We start from the raw sequence: 22308 nt of genomic DNA, 5'->3' as shown, positions 1-22308 counted from the left end.
AAGGGAAGAGTTGGACTCGGAAGCCTTGAAGTCCCCCATTTTGACAAAGTACAAGGGAAAGAGCGACGAGAACTGGTCCAGAATGAAGTAAGGGCAGCTGTGGAGGAGGAGAGGACCAGCAGAGCGGTGGCAATGAAACAGCAAGGAGCCGGGACCAAATGGGAGCAGGTGATCGAGCGAAAGATCTCGTGGAATGATCTCTGGAAGGTGGATCCACACCACATCAGGTTCCTTATCCAGGCTGTTTATAAGGTCCTTCCTAGCCCGTCCAACCTGCACTGCTGGGGCCTTGCAGAACGGCCAGCTTGCCCCCTCTGGGAGAAGACCGGCGTGCTGGAGCACATTCTGAGCTCTTGCCGATGGCCGTTATCGGTGGCGGCCGAAGCAGGTCATCCGGACAATTGCTGAGACAATCTGCAGCACCCTTAACATCTGCCGGAAAACCAGTCCGGTCAAGAATACCATCTGCTGTGTCAAAGAGGGGGAAAGACCAACAGAACACCAGAAAGCAACCGGGTTGCTCTTCACTGCACAGGACTGGAAGCTCAAAGCAGACCTGGGAAACCAGCTGCAGGTTCCTCCCCACATCACAGAGACTACACTGCGGCCCGACACTGTGTTGTGGTCCGACTCATTGAAGCACGTTCTTATGTTTGGGCTTACCGTGCCGCGGGAAGAACGCATGGAGGGGGCCCACGAGCGGAAAAAAGCCAAGTATGAAGATCTGAAGAACTACTGGCAGAGAAGAGGCTGGAGAGGAGAGCGCTGGCCCGTGGAGGTCGGGGGTCGTGGCTTTGCAGGCCAGTCGCTCTGCAAAGTACACACTGCACTTGGAGTCACGGGAGAGAGAAGAAGGAGAGTCATTCCTACCACCATAGATGCCGCAGAGAAAGCGTCAAGATGGCTCTGGATAAAGAGGGCAGATCCGTGTGTTGCTGCTAGGACACAGGCCGGGGTCTGATCAACCCCGGTTGGGTCGCCTGGGCGAGGGTGTATGACGTTGAAAGACCCGAAACACCTGACGACCCCAGGTAACATCACTGATGATGTGCCCCAGCTTAGCATTAGTCAGATGTTTCTGTAAGAAGAAGGTGGGCGGATAATACTGATGGGTTTGCTGTACCTGCTAACACCCTTGCTAAGCTGGGACCTCCCATAAGTTGGGATGATCACCTAGATAATACTGGCGAGAAATGGGGAAGTAAGATGGCTAGGTTGTTGCAAGAAATAAATCTTCCATCGAAACGAGGTTCTCGTACTGATGGCTATTGGCTGCCGGCCACAGCCTTGCGCCAACAGTTGGAAAGGACCCGTGAGGTGGAACAAGAAAGGGATAAGTTGAGGGATGACGGAATGCTATGAAGGAGAGGTGCTCAGTAATGATTGAGGTGGTGAGGTCCAGTCAGAATAGGGCACAGGAAGCTGAGGAGAAGGGAATTAAGAATACATGTAGGCCAGTGCAAATTAACATCAGGAGGCGGCTCGCCGCCAGAATTATACCCCCATGCCATAAAGATAAGATCAATGTTGTTACCCAAGGGAGATCCAGATACCTGGGATGGGAATATATGGTATGATAATAATGATAATGGGTCCTTTGGTGAGGGGGAAACTGCTTTTCCCCCAGAACCATTGCAGGCTCGGCCTGCCGTGGTGACTTCTCAAAAGACTGTACCCGGGCAGCCGGGAGTACAGACTCCCGAGTACAAGGAGTATAATGATAAGGAGCTGTCTGAGATGGCTGCCCGTTTTAAGCAAAGGTCTGGGGAGTGGCTAGCGGAATGGTTAGTCCGCTTGCGGGATGATGGAGGGGCTAGTATAACCTTTCACAGGTACAGTGGGACTGGGAGACTGCCGCTGAAGGCATTCACCGCTGAAGACAACAGGCCCTGGTCAATAGGATGTCTGGGGACTGGGACGCTCAGTGGCGACTGGGTCGAGATCCCGACCAAGAGGAATTCACCGGAGGGATGTACAGGAGATTGGTGCGGTCAGCCGCCCCATCCATTCGGGGAGTGGCTCTTGCATTATTGGGGCCCTCAGTTCAGGGGGATGTGGAGGACGTGACTAATGCCTCAGCGAACCTTTCGGACTTGCAGGTGGTTAAACCCCGAGTCCGTTCGACACGGCTAACGAATATTGGTGGTCCGGGGGGGCGGGGTGCTAATGGTACCAATGGGACTAGGAAACCCGCCCTGACGCGCAGGGGAGATGTTCACTACCCTTTTGAAAGCAGGCGTCAGTAAGGAGAAGATTGACGGTGTGCTGACTAGTGTACTGTATTCTACGTATCGTATCGTGAGCACATGAAAGCTGGGAAGACGCCGGTAGACCCTTCCGCTCCTCCTGCCTTCTCATTGTACCCATCGTCAGCTGGATTGCAGGGCGTAGTGAAAAAAGGCCATACAGGAGGGGACCGGAAAATGGAGGGCTCCCAACCCCTCCCGGACCTAGGGGGGTGGCCGGGTTCCCCCAACACATAAGATCTATTCGATGTGGACCCGGGGGGGCCCTAGGCCTTATGTACCATTATGTCCAATGGGCTAAGGGAAATGATCAAGGACTGTTGCTCTGGTTGATACTGGGGCAGAACATACTGTGATCAGGGAGACCCCGATAAGTGGAGGGGACCCGAGTATAATATTGAAGGGATGGTGGGGTGGGGGGGGGAGGTGCCCTTACTAGGGCCCAGGAAGTAACGGTACGAGTAACGATTGACAAAAAAACGTCCGGCGTTCTGTATCTGTCCTAATTGCTGTAACCACCGAGTGTATCTTCGGAACGAATGTGTTACGGGGAATGCAATTGAAGACATCGTTAGGGACCTTTAGTTTTGGGATCCGGAGCATGCGGGTGGTAGTCGGGAGGGCAAAGTGGGAGCCCCTGTTAATCCCTCCACCGACGCAGATAGTGTCGGTTCCACAATACCGGATCCCGGGAGGTCACAAGGAAATGACTGAAACTATTGCCTCCTTGGATCAAGCTGGGGTTACTCGACCCGCCACGTCCCCGTACAATAGCCCGGTCTGGCCGGTAAAGAAGCCAGACGGGTCCTGGCGAACGACTGTTGACTATCGACGATTGAATCGATACTCTTCCCCCGTTGAGTTCTGCTGTGCCCGACATAGTGACGCTGGTAGATGATATTCCGGATGATGCAGATGGTCGATGGTATGCTGTTATTGATCTGGCCAGCGCCTTCTGTTCGATTCCCTTGGAGGAGGAATCACAGGAGCAGTTCGCTTTCACCTGGAACGGTCGGCAATATACCTTCACTCGTTTTCCACAGGGATCTGTCCATAGTCCTACCTCACGCCACGGGATAGCGGCAGGTGATCTGGAGACCTGCGCACTGCCCCCTAACGTCGGAGTTCACCACTACATCGATGATGTCATGTTACAGGGCCCGGACGAGGAGGGTGTCGCGGAGGCGCTGCCCCCTAACGTCGGAGTTCACCACTACATCGATGATGTCATGTTACAGGGACCGGACGAGGAGGGTGTCGCGGAGGCACTGCCCCCTAACGTCGGAGTTCACCACTACATCGATGATGTCATGTTACAGGGCCCGGACGAGGAGGGTGTCGCGGAGGCACTGCCCCCTAACGTCGGAGTTGACCACTACATCGATGATGTCATGTTACAGGGACCGGACGAGGAGGGTGTCGCAGAGACACTGCCCCCTAACGTCGGAGTTCACCACTACATCGATGATGTCATGTTACAGGGACCGGACGAGGAGGGTGTCGCGGAGGCACTGCCCCCTAACGTCGGAGTTCACCACTACATCGATGATGTCATGTTACAGGGACCGGACGAGGAGGGTGTCGCAGAGACACTGCCCCCTAACGCAGTTCACCACTACATCGATGATGTCCATGTTACAGGGCCCGGACGAGGAGGGTGTCGCGGAGGCGCTGCGGTCCCTGTTACAGTGTGTGTGAGAGAGGGGATGGGCTGTGAATGAAGATAAGGTTCAAGGTCCCAGTCAGTCCGTGACGTTTCTGGGCATCCACTGGCATGCTGGGGAGGGGATTATACCGGAAAAGGTACGAAATAAAATACAAGCCACAGCTACCCCCGCTAATAAGCAAGAAGTTCAGCACTTTGTGGGGTTATTGGAGGAGACATATTCCCGAACTGACTCTCCTACTGAAACCGTTGTACGCCGTCACTCGTAAGAAGAGCGAACTCACACGGGGAGATGAACAAAAGGAGGCATTCGAGCAGGCCAAAACAGCAGTTGAACAGACTATTCCCCTTTCACCTCGGGTCCCGGGGGCCCCGTATGAATTACGGGTGTCTGTTCACGATAACGTGGCCGTATGGAGTCTGTGGCAACTGCAGAATGGAAGGAGGGTGCCCCTCGGGTTCTGGTCACGCACTATGCCGGAGGCTGCCGGACGATATACCCGGTTCGAACGACAGCCCCTGGCTTGTTACTGGGCCCTGGTGGAAACGGAGTCCATCACGGGATCGGACCCCACGGTGTTGCGACCCGATTTGCCTATTATGTCCTGGGTGCTCGCCCCAGATACGAAGGTGAGACAGAGATGTGCGCAGCAGTCATCCATATCGAGTTGCAAATGGTATGTACAGGACCGGGCCGACAAAGGATCCGAAGGACTCAGCCGTCTTCAGGAACAAGTAGCCAGATGACCTATGACAGCGGGAACCGAGGAAGAGAAGGCGGCTCCCCCTCTCGAACCCTCCCCCATTCGATGGGGCCGGCCGTACGAGGAATTGACATCGGATGAAAAGGCTGGTGCCTGGTTTACGGACGGCTGGAGCCGTTGGGTGTCGGAGCGCCAACGGTGGAAGGCCGCTGCCCTGCGACCCTCCGACGATGCTCAGTTAATACAAGAAGGAGAGGGCGGATCCAGTCAGCCACCGGAACTTGTGGCGGTTACCCTGCCCTCTTCACTCCCCACCAAGGAAATTAGAATATATACCGACTCGTGGGCGGTGGCCAATGGAATGGCTATCTGGATGGTGAGCTGGCAGATGCACCAGTGGACAGTTCATAATAAACCTATCTGGGGCAAGGAATATTGGCAGCAGATATGGCAAGAGGTGCGGAGGCGCGATATTTATGTGTATCCTGTGAATGCTCACCAGGAGGACATTAGCCCTACCACGCTCTACAATAGTCAGGTAGGCGGATTGGCTGCGGTATCTGCTATTACAATGCCTCTAGTCAGGTGGGTCCACGAACAGTCCGGCCATCCCGGGGAGAAGGGGACGTGAGAGTGGGGACGAGACCATGGGATATCTTTGACGGTGGATGACTGTCGGACTACCGTGTCGGAATGTCCTATTTGTCAGCAAGTCAAGCCTCGCTCTGTCCCGCGTGGACCTTTTGGCCATATTAAGAGAGGTTCCGTACCCGGCGAAAGTATGGCAGATTGATTACATTGGACCCCTGCCCCCATATAAGAATGATAAATATGTGTTGACAATGTCGGACACTTATTCTGGATTGTTGTTGGCCAGACCCTTTCCTAGTGTCAGTCAGGGGTCCGCTATTCGGTGGGTGGAATACCTGGTGTCGCATGATGTCACATCCGAGTAAATACAGTCAGATAATGGATCCCACTTTACAGGGCAACAGATCCAGGACTGGGAGAAAGAGCAAGGTATTTATTGGGTCCACCACATACTCTATTACCCCAAGCAGCTGGCTTGATTGAACGATTAAATTGACTTTTGAAGCAGCAGATTCGATTGATGACCCCCACCCACACTGTGAAGGGGCAATATATGTGTTGACAATGGTGGACACTTATTCTGGATTCCTGTTGGCCAGACCCTTTTCTAGAGCCAGTCAGGAGTCCAGTATTCATGTTCATGCCATCAGGTTGGGGAGGGGGTACTCAGAAGGAATATCAGGTGCTGATCCTGGACCCTGAGGGTGGCCTCATCTTGGCACAAGAGGAGGCGATGGGTTGACACGTCGGAATGGGAATGAAAATGTTTGGACACCAGAATTACTGCTCAGAGCGGATAGTTCAAAGGTTAATTTACTATCAAGGCAGGTATTTATGAACTACTGAGTTTTTTGTTCTCCTCCAGAGAGCCACGAAACAAAGAAAGAACATGGAAGTCGTTCAGAGAGAAAAATCAAACTCCCACCACCCCGCATAAAAACAAACGGCATCCCGATCATCAACCCCCAAAACCCACCCCTCCCGCACAAAAGGGAACAATAACATCGACCCCCCACCCCCAATAAAAACAGCCCTACCCCGCACAACTGCGGAGGATCTGGTGTCACCAGTGTCGAGGTGGCCGCATCGGGAGCAGCGGACACAACGGGCGACCCCGGAAGATTCACAGGTGAAGTGTCGCCTCACCTGGAAGGATATTTGGACAACGGAGAGAGTTCGGCCGTCCGGCCCTTTCACTGTGACACCCCGAACTCCACATCAAATCCGTCCACACGAATCTGGGTGAACTTTAATGACCAATAAATATAATTCCTCTCAGCGATCAGCTGTCTGAGTGATTCCCTGACTCTGAGAGGAAGGGGTGTCTATGGTCCACATTGTCAGGGTGTTGAGTTTACCAGGAGACAGAGACTGCAGGGACGAGAGGTTTTCTGTTGACTAATACACTGTGTGTGGACCCCGCTGGCAATTCTGGTGTTGTGACCCGAATGGAGACAAACACCACGCTGCCCACTCCACCAACAACACGGCACAGCCGGACACATAACAGGGGACTTTACATCTCACAACACTGGATTCAGTGATGAAACCCGGGATTAATGTTGTTGTCCCACTGAAATCATCAGAAACGTCCATTCAGGTGTTTTTAAATACCAGCGCTCCCCCACAGGTGACGTCACACAGGCGCACCCACGCGCCTGACGTCACACATGGGCTCCCCACACCGGGATCTGCCCTCACGTGCGCGGTGTGTTACGTCATCCACGCGCTGGTGAGCTCGAGCTTTATCGGTTTAACGGCTGGGCTACTAATCACGTGACCAGCCCCTCCCCCACCGCTGTCAACAGAGGATTCAGGAGCTGCGCTCTTCTCATTGGTGTGAAGCGATGTCAATCACCGGTTACAACCAATAGCAGAGGCGGACTAACCGAGAGGGCGTTACCCCCACTGAGGTCATCGCCCGCCCCGATCTCACTTCACCGTGAAAGCGGAACAAATCCCAAAGTAAATGTCCGCTTTCTGATTTATTTCCATTTCCCTCCGAGGGAAGTTGGGGCGTTTGTGAAGCGTCTCCTGCGGCCGGAGTCTGATGTGTCGCTGAGAGGTAGGAGGAGACCGCTCGGCCCGTCGGTTTGATGCCGGTTCCCCGGGGAGGGAGAGGGGGATTTTATTGAAAGGATGAAGACGGTGAGAGAGGGGGCGGACAGGATGTTTGTCCCGGTGGGGACAGGAGGGGCTCATCTGTGGAAATGTCTGAGCCCACGGTGGTGGCGAGCAGAGGGATTCACCACATTGGGGGGCAAACACCGGCAGACTGTTGCCCTGCAAGCGGGGCCAATGGTCCGGGCAAAGTGGGGACGGGAGCGGTGTTGGGGCCCGGGTCTGATTGAATGACAGGACGTGATAGAGGGGCCGAGTGGCCGGCTGCTGTTCCCGGTGTCCGTGTGTTTGGATACGAGGAATAACCAGAACCTTCCCGGGCCCGCAGGATGTCCCGGTCGGTCCCGGAGTGAGGACAGACTCCCCCCACCTCTGAACACATCTCCCTCTCCCTCACCCCGACCCCCTCAATCCGCTCCCCGTCCGTCCTCACCGTCTCTACCCAAACCTTTCACCGCCATATCCCCAAACGGTACCCCTCCTCTTTCCGTCCCTCTCCCCCTCTCCGTCCCTCCCCACCGTCTCTACCCAAACCTTTCACCGCCATATCCCCAAACGGTACCCCTCCTCTTTCTGTCCCTCTCCCCCTCTCCATCCCTCCCCACCGTCTCTACCCAAACCCTTCACCGGCATATCCCCAAACGGTACCCCTCCTCTTTCTGTCCCTCTCCCCCTCTCCGTCCCTCCCCACCGTCTCTACCCAAACCTTTCACCGCCATATCCCCAAACGGTACCCCTCATCTTTCTGTCCCACTCCCCCTCTCCATCCATCCCCACCATCTCTACCCAAACCTTTCACCTCCATATCCCCAAACGGTACCCCTCCTCTTTCTGTCCCTCTCCCCCTCTCCGACCCTCCCCACCGTCTCTACCCAAACCTTTCACCTCCATATCCCCAAAGTGTACCCCTCCTCTTTCTGTCCCTCTCCCCATCTCCGTCCCTCCCCACCGTCTCTACCCAAACCTTTCACCACCATATCCCCAAACGGTACACCTCCTCTTTCTGTCCCTCTCCCCCTCTCCGTCCCTCCCCACCGTCTCTACCCAAACCTTTCACCGGCATATCCCCAAACGGTACCCCTCCTCTTTCTGCCCCTCTCCCCCTCTCCGTCCCTCCCCACCGGCTCTACCCAAACCTTTCACCGCCATATCCCCAAACAGTACCCCTCCTCTTTCTGCCCCTCTCCCCCTCTCCGTCCCTCCCCACCGTCTCTACCCAAACCTTTCACCTCCATATTCCCAAACGGTACCCCTCCTCTTTCTGCCCCTCTCCCCCTCTCCGTCCCTCCCCACCGTCTCTACGAAAACCTTTCACCTCCATATCCCCAAATGGTACCCCTCCTCTTTCTGCCCCTCTCCCCCTCTCCGTCCCTCCCCACCGTCTCTACCCAAACCCTTCACCGGGATATCCCCAAACGGTACCCCTCCTCTTTCTGTCCCTCTCCCCTTCTCCATCCCTCCCCACCGTCTCTACCCAAACCTTTCACTGCCATATCCCCAAACGGTACCCCTCCTCTTTCTGTCCCTCTCCCCCTCTCCGTCCCTCCCCACCGTCTCTACCCAAACCTTTCACCGGCATATCCCCAAACGGTACCCCTCCTCTTTCTGCCCCTCTCCCCCTCTCCGTCCCTCCCCACCATCTCTACCCAAACCTTTCACCGGCATATCCCCAAACGGTACCCCTCCTCTTTCTGTCCCTCTCCCCCTCTCCGACCCTCCTCACCGTCTCTACCCAAACCTTTCACCGGCATATCCCCAAACAGTACCCCTCCTCTTTCTGTCCCGACCACCTGCCACACCCCTCTCCCCCTCTACGTCCCTCCCCACCGTCTCTACCCAAACCTTTCACCTCCATATCCCCAAACGGTACCCCTCCTCTTTCTGTCCCTCACCCCCTCTCCGTCCCTCCCCACCGTCTCTACCCAAACCCTTCACCTCCATATCCCCAAACGGTACCCCTCCTCTTTCTGCCCCTCTCCCCCTCTCCGTCCCTCCCCACCGTCTCTACCCAAACCTTTCACCGCCATATCCCCAAACGGTACCCCTCCTCTTTCTGCCCCTCTCCCCCCTCCGTCCCTCCCCACCGTCTCTACCCAAACCTTTCACCTCCATATCCCCAAACGGTACCCCTCCTCTTTCTGCCCCTCTCCCCCCTCCGTCCCTCCCCACCGTCTCTACCCAAACCCTTCACCTCCATATCCCCAAACGGTACCCCTCCTCTTTCTGTCCCTCTCCCCCTCTCCGTCCCTCCCCACCGTCTCTACCCAAACCTTTCACCTCCATATCCCCAAACGGTAACCCTCCTCTTTCTGTCCCTCTCCCCCCTCCGTCCCTCCCCACCGTCTCTACCCAAACCTTTCACCGGCAAATCCCAAAGGGTACCCCTCCTCTTTCTGCCCCGACCACCTGCCACCCCCCTCTCCCCCTCTCCGTCCCTCCCCACCGTCTCTACCCAAACCTTTCACCTCCATATCCCCAAACGGTAACCCTCCTCTTTCTGTCCCTCTCCCCCCTCCGTCCCTCCCCACCGTCTCTACCCAAACCTTTCACCGGCAAATCCCAAAGGGTACCCCTCCTCTTTCTGCCCCGACCACCTGCCACCCCCCTCTCCCCCTCTCCGTCCCTCCCCACCGTCTCTACCCAAACCTTTCACCGCCATAAACGGTACCCCTCCTCTTTCTGTCCGGCCTCAGTCCCCCCCTCTCCCCCTCTCCCTCTCTCTCTCTCTGTCTCTCTCTTTCTCTCTCTCCCTCTCTCTCTCCCTCTCTCTCTCTCTCTCTCTCCCTCCTCTTCCCCTCCACTGTCTCTCTCTCTCTCTTTGTTTCTCACTATCTCTCTGTCTCTCTCTCTTTTCCCCCTCATTATGTCTCTTTCTCTCTCTCCCTCCCTCTCTCATCCTTCCCTCACAACTGCCTCCCTTCTCTCCCACACTCTCTCTCCCCCTGGTTGTCTCTGACATTTTTCTCGTCCCCCCTCTCACTTTATCTCCTTCCCTCGGCGTCCTTCTCTCCGTCAAAGCTGAACAAGTCCCAAAGTAAATGTCCGCTCTCTGATTTATTTCCATTTCCCTCCGAGGGAACAAAATCTTTTACATCAGCTGTTGAGAAAATCACCTTTGTTCTACCTCCATGTGAGATGAAGAGAGGTGAGTTACTAACAGAGAGAGACAAAAGGTAAAATACTTATTGGGCGCCCGGTCGGTCTCCGCAGTCCCCAGAGTGGTGCAGACACTAACTCAGTCTGTCTGCTTGACTCTCCCTGTACTGGGATCCTGTTCATAACGCCAAATGTTAACATTGAATCTGAATAAAACTCAGTCTGTCTGCTTGGCTCTCCCTGTACTGGGATCCTGTTCATAACGCCAAATGTTAACATTGTATCTGAATAAAACTCAGTCTGTCTGCTTGACTCTCCCTGTACTGGGATCCTGTTCGTGATGCCAAATGTTAGCATTGAATCTGAATAAAACTCAGTCTGTCTGCTTGACTCTCCCTGTACTGGGATCCTGTTCATAACGCCAAATGTTAACATTGAATCTGAATAAAACTCAGTCTGTCTGCTTGGCTCTCCCTGTACTGGGATCCTGTTCATAACGCCAAATGTTAACATTGTATCTGAATAAAACTCAGTCTGTCTGCTTGACTCTCCCTGTACTGGGATCCTGTTCGTGATGCCAAATGTTAACATTGAATCTGAATAAAACTCAGTCTGTCTGCTTGACTCTCCCTGTACTGGGATCCTGTTCGTGATGCCAAATGTTAACATTGAATCTGAATAAAACTCAGTCTGTCTGCTTGACTCTCCCTGTACTGGGATCCTGTTCGTGATGCCAAATGTTAACATTGTATCTGAATAAAACTCAGTCTGTCTGCTTGACTCTCCCTGTACTGGGATCCTGTTCATAACGCCAAATGTTAACATTGTATCTGAATAAAACTCAGTCTGTCTGCTTGACTCTCCCTGTACTGGGATCCTGTTCATAACGCCAAATGTTAACAATGTATCTGAATAAAACTCAGTCTGTCTGCTTGACTCTCCCTGTACTGGGATCCTGTTCATAACGCCAAATGTTAACATTGAATCTGAATAAAACTCAGTCTGTCTGCTTGACTCTCCCTGTACTGGGATCCTGTTCATAACACCAAATGTTAACATTGAATCTGAATAAAACTCAGTCTGTCTGCTTGGCTCTCCCTGTACTGGGATCCTGTTCATGATGCCAAATGTTAACAATGTATCTGAATAAAACTCAGTCTGTCTGCTTGGCTCTCCCTGTACTGGGATCCTGTTCATGATGCCAAATGTTAACAATGTATCTGAATAAAACTCAGTCTGTCTGCTTGGCTCTCCCTGTACTGGGATCCTGTTCATGATGCCAAATGTTAGCATTGAATCTGAATAAAACTCAGTCTGTCTGCTTGGCTCTCCCTGTACTGGGATCCTGTACATAACGCCAAATGTTAACATTGTATCTGAATAAAACTCAGTCTGTCTGCTTGACTCTCCCTGTACTGGGATCCTGTTCATAACGCCAAATGTTAACAATGTATCTGAATAAAACTTCAGTCCGTCTGCTTGGCTCTCCCGATACTGGGATCCTGTTCATGATGCCAAATGTTAACATTGAATCTGAATAAAACATGGGAGACCAGCTTCTTATCGTCCCCACAGTTGATAGCGCATTCTCCTGCAGGAGTTTGAGACCCAGTTGTCAAAGGGAAGGCACGTAAGCACTGCCACCATCTGACAAGTGGACGGACTTAGTCAGGTTACAGCCGTATATTTACACATAGTAAGCCCCATACATTACTATTGCAAGATGTTATTTGAACTGGTACACCCACCAAGTCTGTTGGTGCAAAACATAATTGCTTAGATAAGAGAGTTCGAAAAATGAAGGTTTAAATTACAGATGGATGTGCTGTCCAGTCCTTACCAGTTATTCCCTTCGCAAGGCCCTGATTAATTACAGACAGATGCTGATTCCTGTCCTTATCGGTGAGTCCTCCTGCCTTTACTCAAACGAGGGTACAATGTATAATGTTATCAGCTAAAGAGGGTGCAATGTGTAATGTTATCAGCTAAAGAGGGTGCAAGGTGTAATGTTATCAGCTCACAGTGTGTCTCTCTGCAAGCTGAAGAGAACTGGTAGTGAGCCTGTCTTAGCTAACCGCTGAAGACAGAGTTTACTCCAGTTCAAAAATTCCAATTCAGTCTCAATTATTCTTTTATCCAAAGGTTACAAAGGTTCAAAATGATTTTATAAAATACATCCTCAATTCCTCAGGAGGGTCCAGGGGAAATATTTATGTTCAATATAGAAACTGGTTTTACCTGTATGTATTATGGCGATGCAAAAGTTGCTGGAGAATTTACAAGTGGGAAGAAGTGGAGTGATATTTGGAAATCTGACCTTTTTAAAGCGTAATTTAGCAAGCAAAACATATATGGACAATGTGCAAAAGCTGTGGTGAGAAAATACTTCATAACCTGTTACAGGCCTGCTACATAGGTTGTGTGAGAGTGCAGATGAACTCGATCGAACCCAGAGGAGATGAAAGTTGTTATCAACAGTGCTTTGCTGGCTGTTAAAATAAATACCTCTCCAGGTAAAATTCACTGTGCACATGTTGTCACTGGGTTAAATAAATGCACAATACAAGATTTATGTGCACACTGGTCATTTCAAATGAGAGGGGACATTGCTGGGAAGGTGGGGAGACCTCCAGTGTCCTTGATGCCCTCTCCTACAAGATGTAACCCTGCACTTTATGGAGTTGGAACTTGAAATGGATGAATTTCGGATCATCCAGGAGATGGAGGGGGTGATTGATATGACAGGAGGAGAGGTGAGCTACACCCAAGGTGCAGGACACAGGTGCTATCCTGCACAACAACAGGTGGGACCACTTTAGAAACTGCTGGGGGGATTACCTGGCAGAGGAAAGTCAAAGGGGTGATAGGAGATTCACTAGTTAGGGGAACAGAACAACAGGGGACTAATATCCTAGTGGTAATGCTTCTAGTATGGAGTGAGGGGTGATGAGGTTAAAATAAGTTGTAGGGGGAATGGGAGCCAGAGTGACGGAACAGATAGTGGAGAGGGTGAATTGAATTGATTTGACTTTATTACATACATCCTTCCTGTACATGAAGAGTAGAAATCTTTACGTCACATCTCCATCTAAATGTGCAATGTGTAATTTATAGTCATTTATAATAAATAGTTTGTACATAGGACAGTAATGCAATTGTATCAGCATGAATTAATCAGTCTGATGGCCTGGTGGAAGATGATGTCCCGGAGCCTGTTGGTCCTTTTGCTGTGGTACCGTTTCCTGGATGGTAGTAGCAGGAACAGTTTGTGATTGTAGTGATTTGGGTCCCCAATATCCTTTGGGCCCTTTTTACACACCTGTCTCTGTAAATGTCCTGAATAGTGGGAAGTTCACATCTACAGATGTGCTGGGCTGTCCGCACCACTCTCTGCAGGTTCCTGCGATTAAGGGAAGTACAGTTCCCATACCAGGCAGTGATGCAGCCAGTCAGGATGCTCTCAATTCTGTCCCTGTAGAAAGTTCTTAGGATTTGGGGCCCCATCCCAAACTTCTTCAACCGTCAGAGGTGAAAGAGGTGTTGTTGTGCTCTTTTCACAACACAGCTGATATGTACAGACCATGTGAGATCCTCGGTGATATTTATGCTGAGGAACTTAAAGCTGTTCACCCTCTCAACCCCAGATCCACTGATGTCAATAGGGGTTAGCCTGTCTCCATTCCTCCTGTCGTCCACAATCAGCTCCTTTGTTTTTGTGACCACGAGGGAGAGTTTGTTTTGTTGACACCAGTCAGATGTTGTTCAGACCTCAGACAGAGTCAGCAATCAAATGGTTGAGCATGGTGCGATGAATGTGCTGAGCTGTGTATATCACAATGCAAGAAGCATCGCAGGAAAGCCAGATGAGCTCAGGACAGGGAATTATGTTATTGTAGCCATTATTGGGACTTGGTTGCACCCGACTGTCTGAGGGATTTAGAGGAACAAATTTGTAGAGAGGTCACAGACCATGCCAAGAAACAAAGGTTGATTCAGTAAGTGATTTTAACTTTGCATATATTGATTGGGACTCCCATACTGTAAAAGGACTAGATGGGGTAAAGTTTGTCAAATGTGCCCTTAATCAGTACGTGGAATTCCTCACGTTTAAGTGTGCAATAAGCTGTTAGGAAATGATCCAGGGCTGTTGACGGAAATTAGTGATCATAATGCCATGAGATTCAAAGTAAATATGGAAAAAGAGAGGTCTGGACCACGGGTTGAGATTCTAAATTGGAGAAAGGTCAATTTTGATGGTATCAGAAAAGATCTGACAAGTGTGGTTTGGGACAGGCGTTTTCTGGCAAAGGAGTACTTGGTAAGTGGGAGGCCTTCAGAAGTGAAATTTTGAGGGTGTAGAGTTTGTACATGCCTGCCAAAATAAAAGTTGAATGGTAACTGGTGCTGGGAACCTTGGGTTTCAAGAGATATTGAGTCTCCGGATATTTTGTAACTCTAAATGCCTCAGACTATTGGGTGCTACTAAGACTCACTAATGACTACAATATCATAATTCCACACCCTGAGCTCATCTGACTTTTTGTTTTAGTCATCTTCTGCAGGTTTCTAAAAGTTTCCCAATAGTTTTTCCCCTTTTGTTTGCCCTCTCTTTGGATTTTATATTGGCTTTGGCTTCTCATTTCATCCACAGTTGTGTCCTCCTGCCTTTCCAATGCTTCCACTTCTTTGGGATGTATCGATCACTCAGCTCCCGAATTGCTCCCAGAAACTCCAGCCATTGCTGCTCCGTTGTCACTCCCAACTTTTCCCTTCCAAACAAGTTTGGCCATCTTATCTGCGATAGAAACATGGAGAAGTTCAGTACAGAAACAGGGTATTTGGCCCATCTAGTCAATGCTGGAAAAAACATTTAAGGTCTCTACTGCAACTACCTGCACTGGGACTTTCACCTTCAGACCCTTACCATCCAGGCTCCCATCCAAACTTCTTTCAAATGGTGAAACTGAGCTCATATTCACCACTTGTGCTGGTAACTCATCCCACACACTCACGACTATTTCAGTAAAGAGCTTTCCTAAATGTTCCTGTTAAATTTTCACCTTTCCCACAAACTCTTTTACCATGAACTCTGGTTGTCATCCCACCCAACCTTAGTGGAAATAGCTGCTTGCATTTACCCTATTTATTTTCTTATAATTTTGTATACTTCTAACAAATCCTCAAAGCAATGTATAATTTCCTTCTTTATGTTTTGAGCCTTTTTGAGGTGTGTAAGATGATGAGGGGCTTTGATCATGTGGATAGCCAGAGGTTTTTTCCCCAGGGCTGAAATGGCTTACAAGAGGGGGCATAGTTTTAAGGTGTTTGGAAATAGGTACCGAGGGGATGTCAGGGGTAGGTTTTTTACACAGAGAGTGGTGGGTGTGTGGAATGCACTGCCGGCTATTTGTGTGAGAGTGTTTCAGATACTGTGGGGCCAGGCACCCATGCAGCTCAGTGGGAACAGGAAATAATACCAATGGAGAGAGTCAAACTGAGCCAGGTCACAGATTGGAGATGGCAGAAATACCCCATTCTTAGAGAGACAGGAAGAGCATCAGAGAATTGATGGTCATTCCTGATACCAGCACTGTGCCCAATTAGAAGATAATTTCTCTCTCCAACTTGTGTTGAACTTCACTGTAACAGTGTGATGCCAGATCACACCTTGACAACTCAAGTGACCTCATCTGTAATGTTGTCCTACACCCATTGATGGATTTTGTAAATCTTTTTACAGGTTAAAAAATGACAAGGAATTTGTCTGCTGGAATCTCGAACACAACACGCCAATTTTGCTGTCTCTGTCCAGATATTTAATAGTCATAGTCATACTTTATTGATCCCGGGGGAAATTGGTTTTCGTTACAGTTTCACCATACAGTGGAAGAAGTGGAACAAGGCATTCACTCAATCATCCCTCCTGCTCACACGATGGTGAGTGATTCTCTCGACCATCAGACCAATTGGCATGCCCGTAATTTTAAACAGGGGGGAATCCATTCATCTGCTCAGACAGTGGGAATGGATTCAATCGGTCATCTCAACTGAGGGTACATCAGCAAGTACACACTGGACAAGACCATTCACCTGTTCTCTGTGTGTGAGAAGGGCTTCAGTCGGTCTTTCCATCTGTGGACACACCAGTCAGTTCACCCTGGCAGAGGCTAGTCATCTGCTGAACTTGTTGGGAACAATTCACTCGATCATCTGACCTAATGTCTCACCAGCGAGTTCACACCGGGGAGCAGCCTTTCACCTGCTCAGACTGCGGGAAGGGATTCACTTGCTCATCTCAACTGAAGGTACATCAGCGAGTTCACACTGGAGAGAGGCCATTCATCTGCTCAGACTGTGGGAAAGGATTCACTCAGTCATACCATCTGCTGACACACCAGCGAGTTCACACTGGGGAGAGACCGTTCACCTGCGCAGACTGTGGGAAGAGATTCACTTGGTCAACCGATCTGCTGACACACCAGCGAGTTCACACTGGGGAGAGGCCGTACACCTGTTCAGACTGTGGGAAGGGATTCATTTGCTCATCTGAACTGAAGGTACATCAGCGAGTTCACACTGGGGAGAGACCGTTCACCTGCTCAGACTGTGGGAAGACATTCACTCAGTCATCGAGCAGACAGAGACACCAGCGAGTTCACACTGGGGAGAGACCGTTCACCTGCTCTCAATGTGGGAAGGGATTCGCTCAGTCATCTAACCTTGTGACACACTACCGTGTTCACACTGGGGGGAAGTTTCAATAAGCTGCGTGCTGGGTATTTGTCCATCACTGGTGCTGAATGCAATTTCGAGAGTGACTGTCGGTGCTGAACTCTGCAATTATTGCTGCTGCTCATCACACCTCAAATGGCCGACGCTTCACTGGAAATGTCTGCTGGGGAGGGAGTGACGGCTTTGGTAGAAGTGAGCACAGGAGAAGGAGGGACGCGCTGATTTAAATAGGGCGAATCCTTGGTTAATGTGACCGCCAGGGATGGAGTGAGACACTGACTTACAATGGCCACTGTCGCTCACAGAATCTATGGCGAAGGAACATGCGGTGCCCGTGGATACAATCCCGGGATCGAGTGTCTTATTGATTGTAATAACAGTATTTTAATTTGTGTTTTATATAGTCTTGGGCATTGTATATATGTTTTAATTCTAATAATGTTGTCATTGAATAAACTAATGTATATATCTCAGATATTCACACATACACATTTTCATGTGGGTTGTGGGGAGGAGGGGTGAGGGGTTTGGGAGGAAGAGGAGTGACGGGATGAGGAGTGGACTGATGAGACGGTGACCGTGGCGAAGTCACTGATTCAATAGGGGACGAAAAGGGGAGGAGAAAGTTCCTGTCACAAACTGGTGGCCGACATGGAGAAGATAAGGACGAGGTGAGGAAGAGTGAAACGTCAGAAAAGGAGCGGGACTGATGGGACGAGGAGGGAGGGGAAGTGATGGGACGGGGAGGGAGAGGAAGTGATGGGACGGGGAGGGCGAGGAAGCGATGGGACGGGGATGGAGAGGAAGTGATGGGACGGGGAGGGAGGGGAAGTGATGGGACGGGTATTGGGAGTGATGGGACGAGGAGGGAGAGGAAGTGATGGGACGGGGAAGGAGGGGAAGTTATAGAATTTGAAGGGAGGCAGGGGGCTGATAGGACAGGGTGGGGAGTAATAGGATGGGGAGTGCGAAGGGGTGACTTACTCAATAGTGGATTAAGGGTGGGTGGTGATATTTCCTTCGCTAATAAGACGGACGGCAGGAAAGGGGAGGGGTGTGCTCGAGGGGCAAAGGGAGAGCGAGGGGTCAGGACGCGGTCAGGGCTGATGGGACGGAGAGTTGAGTGTCATAACGGAGGGAGAGGGGAGAGACTCACTCAACGACGGAAGGAAGGGATCGGGTGGGGGAGCGAAATTTCCCATATGGAAATGCTCACCACCCAGGATGTGGTGGGTGGCGGAAGAAAGGACAAGGGGACAGAGAGGGGAGGGTGTCAGGGGTGACGGGGAGAGTTGGGGAGTGACTCACTGGGTAACAGAGAGAGAGAGAGACATAGAGGGCGACGAGGAGAGGCGGAAATTAACATCACAAAATGGCGGCCAACCAGCAGAAAGTGCACCTGCACAACATCGAAGTGGCGGGGAGAGGAAAGCGAGTTGTATGCGGGAATGAGTTTGCGGGTGATGGGATGGGAAATAGGGTGACGAGATGATGATGAGTGTGAGGGAGTGACACACTTCGTGGTGGAGGAAGTGGGAGGGAGGGTCATACACTGCCGCAAAATCGCTGTCTGCAGAAGGTTAAATAGAGAGTTGCAACAGCGGGCATCGAGGGAAAGAAGAGGAGGGATGAGGAGTTGAGATTGAATAAACAGGGAGGGAAGTGAGTGGAAGGTGAGGAAAAGGGTGTGCTTCATTCTTCGATGCTGGGGGAGCAGCTGTCAATGGTAACCATCACAGAATGGCCGCCAACCAGGGTGAGATGGACGGTGATAGAGGGGAGAGCGAGGGGACAGAGAGCGGAGTGTTTCAGGGGTGACCGGATGCCGAGGGTGGGACAGGGTGACTCGTAACAAGGGATCTGAACATTGCGGGGGAATGTAGCGACGGGAAGAGGTTGGCACCGTTACCACCCCTTCCCATCTCCAAAATACCACCTTCACTGTTCTCCCTCCCCCGCCCCTCAGGCCGCTCGGCCCGAATCCCTCTGGCTGTCCCGTGCAGTGGGGAACGTGACGTCACTGAGGCCCCTCAAAGGCAGGAGACGGCGCGGGCTCGCTGGAGAAGATGGAGGCGAGGTCTGTCGGTGCGGGCTGGTTAGCAGAGGGAAGGATGAAAAGGAGGGATCAAATTGAGGAGGTGAGGGGAGAAAGAAAAGGTGAGGAGGGGAGACGAGATGAGTAAAACCATCATCGCCTCTTCGTCGTCCATTACCCACTCCCTCAACCTCTCTCTCCCTCACTCCCCTCTCTTCCCCGTCCCCTTTTCCTTCTCTATTTCTTCCCCCACCTCTCTCTCCCCACCCTGTCCTCCAACCCCTCTTACCACCCTTTATTTCGTTTCTCCCACTGTCCCTATCTCTTTCTCTCTCTACCCCTCTTGTTCCCACCCGTCTCTTCCTACCCTCTATCATTCTCTAGGCCCCCAGTCTCTCTACCCTCCCCCACGCCACCTCGCCCCGTTTCTATATCCCGGGTCTCATCCGAAATCTCTCCCTCACCCCGGCTGCTCTCTCATCTACGATTCCTCTCCCTCTCCTCCTGGTCTATCTCCCGTCTTGGTCTCTCACTCTCCCTCACTGGCCTTTCTCCCCGTCTCACTCTCCTCCCTCCCCAGTCGTTCTCTCTCCGCCCTCCCAGATTCTCTCTCTCCAACAGTCTCTTTCAAAGTTAAAAGCAAATTTATTATGAAAGTACATCCATGTCACCACATAGAGCTCTGAGGTTCATTCTAAAAACATAGAACATAGAAACATAGAAAACCTGCAGCACAATACAGGCAGTTCAGCCTACAAAGCTGTGCCGAAAAAGTCATTTTCTTGCAGGCATACACAGAAAAAACAACATAAAATAATGACCATAATAGAATCACTTAAATATATCTGCTGATGGAAATTAGACAGGGTTTTCTTCATCCAGGGTCCCTCTCCACTCTCTCCTCACCCCCGTCTGTCTGCCCCAGACTCTCAGTACCCCTCCAGACTCTCTATCCCAGAGCGCTTTCTCTCCCGTCTCTCTCCCGTCTCTCTCTCTCTCTCTCTCTCTCTCTCTCTCTCTCTCTCTCTGCCATCTCCCTCTCTTTCCCCCATCACCTGAACGGTGACGTTGAGTGTGAGAAGTATGGTGGGGGTAGATCTCCCACTATCTCCCTCTCACTCCCTCTCTCTCCCCCTGTCTCCCCCTCTCTCCCCGTCTCTCTAAGGCAAATACTTATGTCACTCTATTTTACATTCTGTCACAATGGAGGCGCTGGTAGATGGCGGACCCAAATGCAAGACACAGGCGCTGAAGTACCAGGAGCAGAACCTGACCAGAGTAGGGACGTGACAGGATACAGATAAGAAGCAGGGACAAGAACGCAGACTTGGGCTTGGACCCAGAGCCAGAGATTGGACAAGGACCCAGAACCGGGATCTTGCCTCGGTCTCGGGCCCTAGAACCAGGCATGGACATGACATGACTGCAGGACTGGAGGCTGGGGTCTTGAGGCTTGAAGACAGGCTTGGCGTCTTAGGGTCTTGAGGCCTAGAGACAGGCTTGGAGTCCTGGGGTTTTGAGGCTTGACACTGTGGTCTTGGTCTTGAGGCTTGAGGCTGGGGTCTGGGTCTTGAGGCTTGAGGATGCGGTCTGGGTTTTGAGGCTTGAGACTGGGGTCTGGGTCTTGAGGCTTGAGACTGGGGTCTGGGTCTTGAAGCTTGAGGCTGTGGTCTGGGTCTTGAGGCTTGAGACTGGGGTCTGGGTCTCGGGTCTTGGAATACGGAGTCTGATAATTCGGAGGCTGGAGCTCAGAGACAGACTGGGAACTGAACATCAACATAGAGCTGGGACTTATCCTTCGAAAAGCCGGGACTCATCTTTAACACGACACGAACACGAGACTGGACAGTACATAGACTTAGAGCCAAGACTTATTCTTAGACAAGCCGGGACTCAACTTTATCTCCACACCAAGATGGGACAGGTCCCTCCGTCGGATAACGGCAGAATGGCCGGACTTACCTAATAGAGGCAAAGACAAGACATGTTCCCCCGCAGGGCAACGGTTGAACGGCCTGATTTACCCAACGGAGGCCAGGACAAGGCAAGACAGCTCCCCCCGCAGGGCAACTGCAGAACGGCCTGACATCCCCCAGAGAGGCAACGACAAGACAAGACAGCTCCCCCCGCAGGGCAACTGCAGAACGGCCTGACTTACTCCACGGAGGCGAAGGCAAGAAGAGACAAACATCGAAGAACAACAGACAGTTCTATCTCTGCTTCGGGGTTGCTCCGAGTCGCAGTTACGGCCAACGACCTCGGCTGGCTACGGGAACAGCCGGATCCTTACCTAGCTCGGAGTGGCTGACGGCCCTTCAGCTGGCCCGGGAAACGGCCGAATCCATACCACAAAGACAGCTGCGGCTACTGACAGCAAGGCTCCATGAGGGGATAGTTCCCCACCGCGGCCTAAAGATGGCAAGTGGCCGCTCTGGCCTTCCACCGGGAGGTTGCTCCCAGGGGATCTTGACAAGACAAACCAGCAGCGTACACTCAACCCGAAGGCTGCTGATATTCCAAGCCCCAAGATAGGAATCAGTTGCCTATGATTAACTCAACCAAAACAAGGGACAACTGGAAGACCCGGAGTCCTGAGTCCACGGACCGGACCATGAACCGGAATGCGGACTTCACGGACCGGACCATGACACATTAACAATATTCAAAAGTAAGCTTTTGAAACAAATTTCATTTTCCTCTCAACGAAAAACTGCACATTTTAGTTATCTTTATCTTTGAATTTTACTCAGCTTCACTTTCGCTGAATCTACAAAATTGTTTCGAATTGCTGGAAATTATTTAACAGCACCTCACCACACCTGCGGCTCAGGAACTATGCAGAAATAATTAACTGCATGTGTCATTACATTAAATGCCAATATCCACGAGGGGTTCTGGCGTCACAAGAGAGTTTTCCTCTCCTGTTAAATAGCATCTGAATCACTGAGTTCTCACTGAGCTGCAGCTCAGACACTCACAGCGATTCGCTGATCTTCAAAGCGGACAGAGAGAGCACACTCTGCGGAAGGAAAGTTTTCTGGTTCCGTAATCGAGCAGAGACCGGGAACAGCAGAGTGGAATGTGGCAGAAATTCCGAAGAATATCGTCTGGGCTGCT

At 51.4% G+C, this 22308-nt stretch overlaps 1 protein-coding gene across 2 annotated transcripts in view; it reads right to left on the bottom strand.

Annotated features, from left to right (window-relative positions):
- Positions 1–13452: 13452 nt before the first annotated feature.
- LOC134341855 (zinc finger protein 229-like) overlaps positions 13453–22308 on the bottom strand; it is a 31816-nt gene continuing 22960 nt past the window's right edge. For both annotated transcript variants that reach the window (XR_010016882.1, XR_010016883.1), the window contains one exon: positions 13453–15219. The gene's annotated coding sequence lies outside the window, so the exon portion shown is untranslated. The remainder of the gene's footprint in view (positions 15220–22308) is intronic.

The sequence above is a fragment of the Mobula hypostoma genome, unplaced genomic scaffold (assembly GCF_963921235.1).
Source record: "Mobula hypostoma unplaced genomic scaffold, sMobHyp1.1 scaffold_53, whole genome shotgun sequence".
NCBI classification, from domain to species: Eukaryota; Metazoa; Chordata; class Chondrichthyes; order Myliobatiformes; family Myliobatidae; genus Mobula; species Mobula hypostoma.
Note: the sequence above shows the minus strand (reverse complement) of the source record. Positions and strands in the feature narration are given on the sequence as shown.